Source organism: Neolamprologus brichardi, chromosome 6 (assembly GCF_056152115.1).
Source record: "Neolamprologus brichardi isolate AB-2024 chromosome 6, ASM5615211v1, whole genome shotgun sequence".
NCBI lineage: Eukaryota > Metazoa > Chordata > Actinopteri > Cichliformes > Cichlidae > Neolamprologus > Neolamprologus brichardi.
This window is the reverse complement of record NC_142109.1, coordinates 32,327,391-32,333,390: the sequence shown is the minus strand read 5'-3', so window position 1 is coordinate 32,333,390 and position 6,000 is coordinate 32,327,391.

The following is a 6,000-nucleotide window of genomic DNA, read 5'->3' as shown; positions in this document are numbered from 1 at the left end:
AAGGACACACAGAGTGTTGGTGTGACAGAGGAGGCTGCTAGGGCAAGCGTGAGAGGAGACGGCAGAGGATCCACTATAGCGACAGATATTAAATTGAAAGAAGAGTACAGAAGAACATTTAATTTTCATATGGGAGCTAGATCTATGAGAGCATTGTGTCCAGGTCATGGGGGGGAGGTAGCAGTCCAAGCAGCAGCCCAACTCTTGGGCCTTCCCTAGAGTGTCCTTCCAGCTGCACATTCCTTAAACACCTCCACTAGGAAAAATCCTACTTAGATGCCCAAACCACATAAACTCGACCACTTAACACTCAAGTCCGAGTTCCTGAATGACCAAACTCTTCACCGTATCTCTTAAGGAGAATCGAGACATCTTTCAGAAGAAGCTCATTCTTTCATTCAAAGACCACCACTCGAGGCTGTGAGTGACAGTAGGAACTTACACTGACCCGTAAATTGACAGCTCTCCTCGTCTCCACAAATCAGTACAACATCTGCAACGCTGCAGATGCTACACCAGCCTATCTGCCTGTCTCTTTTCTTCCCTGACTTGTGAGCAAGAGCCTGAAATATTTGAACTGATTCCCAGTCAAGAGTGGACAGCCTTCTATTATGTTCATGGAATAAAAAGGTCCTAATTATACTATTTAGACCTGCAGATAAAACCAAAGCTATATCGACTGTATAAAAGAGAGTCCGGCTACGCCCACATGTACACGGGTATTTTTGAAAACACGCGTTTGAGCCTTTCGTCCACACGTAAACAGCATTTTGGATCTAAAAACAGAGATTTTTTTTAAAAACTCCTGCCGGGGTGGAGATTTTTGAAAACTGGTGTTTATGTGTGTGCGATTTAGTAACACAACGTCAAAGGTGTGCACCTTTTTTGACGTCACGCTGTGCGCCCTGTATTGACCCTGTGCACGAGAAAATGCTAACTTCCTGGTTTGAGACCGGATGTGGGGTTGTGCATTTCCGGTATGTTTACTTTGCGGTCAATCGCGACTGCGAAGATATCCTCCAAAATCATGTCCAAAACTCGAAAACGGAAAGATCGCGTTAAGTTACAAAGAGCAGAAGGTGGGAACACTCACCACTGTTGTGTCATAAAAAATCTTGATCAACTTTGACGTTTAAAAAGTTTAGATCAGTTGTTTACATCACTCAACACAAGCAGAACTGCAGCAGAAGACACATCGTCCACATTCAGAAGCACATCTCTGTATAGTGACTGGTCTTATGATTTAAACAGGCAAATGTTCAGCATTCAAACTACAGGTGAAGAATAGTCAAACCAGATGTTTCCCCATTATGTTGATATCAGCTAGTCAAGTACACACCTACACAGCATGTTAACAAACCGTGAAAAAAAGCCACACAAAAGATGAATGATTGCTGGTAACGGTTTCTATACATTAGTATGTACGAAGGGTATGTTGTGACGTACCTTCAAAATTACAGCGGTCCCTCACTATAACGCGGTTCACCTTCACCTCGCTGTTTCGCGGATTTTTTAGTGCAAGTTTGCATGCTTATTTTTTTATGTCACATTGTGTCCTGCGTCCTGATCGCTGCAGACGATCTCCTCTGTGACGTCTCTCCTGTACAGTACAGAATCGCTGCATCGATGCTAGCAGTGTGACTCTGAAGTGCAGTACTGTATGTCCACGATGTCCACGAAACGTTTTGCACCGTCAAAAAAATAAAATTGGCTACTTGATTTCACCTATCGCTGGTTATTTTTAGAACATAACACCCACGATAAACGAGGGACAGCTGAGAAATATAACATTTGAATCCCTTTTCTCTTTTGCTCTGAGGCGCCGGGAAAAAATATCGACAAGTCGATGAACATCATTTACAGATATATTGGGTAAATGCCCAAGACATCTATAGAAATGTAAATCGCCGCTTGATTCATTCATTTGCTTAACTTGTTTTGGACCGTAAACAGGGTGCGAATAGGACACCGGAAACTAAGGTCGTGTCCAAATTCATGGGCTGCATCCTCCTGAGGCCGCATTTGTAGGCCGATTACGTCACAGCGACGCGCCGAAGGCTGTCCAAATTCGTAGACTCCTCCGAATGCAGCCGACAAATGCGTCCTCCTTTTCCCCGAATTTGAAGGATGGGTCGGGTGTGTCCTTCTTGGCCCACCATATCCCAGAATTCATAGCGCGGCCCAGCCAAGCTCCAGTTTCCGGCAATGGCGGCCGCTACTAAGTTTTAAAATTACTCTTATTAATCTTTCTGGGCCACAAAATAAACTTTAAACATATTTTCAGGCAAGAATGTGGGTTAGCTCGTTGATAATTAAAAATGAACACAAAAAACGGAGAAAGATTTCAGGGTCCATTTTCGATTTTCGTGCCATGACGCTGACAACCGGAAATACTCTGAATTAAGGGCGGGAGTAGATCGAGAAGGCTAGACCGTCCAATTCCATAGCCATTTACTTCCGGCCTACCCGACCTCCTGAGGACCCGGCCCACGTAGACCGCGAAGGCCGGGTCCTCAGGAGGATGCAGCCCATGAATTTGGACACGACCAAAGCTCCCCACAGGAGTTTCTGCACCGGAAGTAGCAAATGCTAACGTGCACATAGTCAATTGTCTGCATGAGATGAATTTCTACAATGGCGAATATACACAAAATACTGTTCCTGTTAATCTTGCTATCTGCAGTTTTTACACACTTACATACACACGCAGTTACTGTCGATCCATATAGAAAGACTGCTTCAAATGCAACATCTTTGTTTACTCTTTCCCTCCCAGGCTTCAAGGCTCCTGATTGGCCAATATTTCTTCACAGTTAGGATTATATCGCCACCTGTTGCTTTGGCATGTTCTTGACAGCATTCTTTGTGTTTACATGTGGATGGGATGTCTTTTTAAATGAAAACGGAAAATCTCTGTTTACAAAAATACACATGTACGTGTGGACGAAGCCTTAGAGTTTGAGCTCTTAATCAATAATGACTTGAACCTGAGATTGTTTAGCTTTGTTCCCAACTGCTGACAGGCTGGTGATTATGTTTTGTTAGCTTTATTGTATTCTAACTGTTTGTGTGGGTTTTGTTGAAGTGTTCCAAGTGTTTAGTACCACCGCAGAAAACAAAAGATTCATACCGCTTACAGCTGCAAACACACATTTCATGTGCGTGACAGGAAGAAGCCAGCCTATCGGGGCATGTATATTTCCAGGAAATGTTACAGTTTGAATGATCTTGATAAAAATGTATGCTCTTCTGCACATATTTTATGCTTGCACATGAGCTAAAACATTAGCTCTTTCAACAACCACCTTGCGCCCGTGTCTGCATTTGTAGTCGTGAGGCAGAAATGCCAGCCTCATGTCAGTGCAGCAGAAATAGGTCAAGCACACAGATAGAGGAATTACTCATTCCCTTTCATGGCCTTTGTAGATGGAGGAAGTGGATGCCAATGCAAAAAGATCAAAATCCCTCCGTGCGAGAAACAAGTGTCCTCCTCCCAGCAGCCGAGCAGGAGGGAGGAAGAGTCGCTCAACAGGTTTGTGTCACTCCTCTAACACTGCAGCTTTTCACCGCGTGTCCTTGGTTGCTCCATCCTGCCAGGTATCTGTTTTTGGATCCTTTCTTCATGGAAATGTCTGTGCTATCCGCGCATCAGTTTGAAGCTGCCTTTCCTCTTCCTGCGTCTGTGGAAAACACAATCAAAGAGAAAAATCAATGTATCCTCAAGCAATAAAAAAGCCAATAGCTTTCATAGAATCTAAATTTAGTGCGGAGTGATGTAGTGATTCTCTGTTCCGCCCGCCTGAAATTTGCCATCCGTTTTTCTACACGCATTTATTTATCAATCATTATTTTATGTCGTTGAACTGTATGAATCATACTTTTATGAACTTTATTTCATTTTGGCAAATAGAAGAAGAATGCATAGGTCTGGGTTTATGTCTGGGAGCTAGAATTGGAGGTGACGCCGTTGATGGTAATGTGACAATATCAATTCCCAGAGGAGACTTAATGCCTGCACCAATTATGGTCTTATGAATTTACCCAGGTTCATTATACAAGCTATATTACATCCTGGACTTATCTAATATTAATATCACCCAATCTTGATTAATAATCTTAGCTCATTTTCTCTATGATTGAAATATATCATGCAGATGACTCTGTAATGATTCGGTGTAATGTAGAAAGTAGCTCTATTGTTTGGGAAAATTGCTTCTTTTGATGGAAAAACCCCTTATTAAAATCCATTTACTATTACCTCAGTGCCCCCCCCCCCCTTCCCCCCCAGGATAAAATTCATCAACCGATGAACTGTCATATTTTTGATACCCATTGGCCAAATAATGCCATTTCCTACCATTTGCAGCCTGCAGATGCTTTTCTAACCATCAAATGTCGCATGTCTGATAGAATAACATTTATCGGTTCAATCGCACCACAGACTTGGGGAGAAAAGGAGGGAAAAACATTCAGAAACTTTAAAATGAAAACGTCTTTTTGATGGGAAGATCTCCAGCGAGGGCAGTATCTTTCCAAATGATACTTCAGATCTGAAGCCAGTTTATAATTTCTTAGCAATAAGTGTGTCAAATTCTTGAATTTCAGCCAAGTTAAGTTCAGGGCTGTGTAAATCTGCGCAGCTTTTTGGGTCATGTCCATACTCACAGGCACACGGCGTCATATATACTTGCTTTTATCCTTTTAATAATTTTAAATGGATTACCAGAATGGAATGGAGTAAATACATTCAGATTTTAAGTGAATAATGCCTCTTATCCCATCCATGCAGCGCTCATCATGCTTCAGTTCAGTATGCGTCAAACATGAACTTCACATAGTGAAGAAATACAATTGTGTTTTAACCCCTTTCTCACCCTGGGGTTTCAAATATTGTCATTCTGTCACATGTTGCTGGCCTTCTACTTTGAAATTGTTGAAATGTTTACCTATGTTTATTTTTTTAACTGCGCGACAGAGAGATGTAGGGTAAAAAAAATGACTGTAGTTTCTGTTGTTACGTGATCTAACGGTCCAATGCATTCTATTCTGTCAAGGGTGTCATTTGCCGTCACTCCCTCGATGCACGAACTGCACCAATATTGGAAAATATAACAATTTAAAGCTGGAAGCGTGGCACACGCCAAAGGTTTGTTTGCCTCGTAGTTTGTGTCCCATCCCAATTGGGAGTTCTTGATTGAGTTCTTTTTTGATTTGTGTACTTGGCTGGGTTAACCCTAAACATTGAGTGAGTTTAAATGTGATACCAAAAAGCCCTTTACAAGGACACTTTTTGTGTGTCAAACCAGGAGCTTTGACAAAACAAGTTTTAAAAGCAGACATGAAATACCTGCACTGCTGGATACCACTAGATGTTTTTTCTTTTTTTTTTTTGGTGAACTGACCCTTTAACCCATGTTTTTAGTACAAACACAGCTTCTCTGATCTTCCTTAACTCCGTGGTCTAAATGTCAAGAATAGCAATTTTTACAGCCTAAATGTGCAGGCTGTCCTAAACTTTGCTGCTTTGTCTTAATAAAGTTCCAAGTTGCAGTCATTTGTGGTCCCTCGCTGCTAATAGCATCCCCTTAAATGAGCTCCCATTTCCTCATCTCATCTGAGCCCAGCATGACCCACAGATAGGCTCTTGTAAATTCTCCCCCCATCTGGCTCCTTTTAAGTCTATGTCAGACTATCCATAATCGCTGTCAAAATGGCATTCTGTCACCGCTGCTTGTTATGAGGTAGCGCAGAGCAGGAGGCTGAGACATACCAGAGTCAGAACAGTCTAGCGAGTCTGCCAGCCCCCTTCATGTAACATGAGGAAATGAGTTTGTGTCAGGACTATTTTGGAGTTGCTTTGAAGTCTTATTTTACCCCCTTTGCCTCCAGGGGGACAGCACAGAAAGCAAAGGGGGGCTGGGTGGTACAATGTGGGGAAATTTACTGAAATGCCCTGATAACCCAAAAGGCAGTGCAGTCTCGATCTCGTGCCTGGGTGGT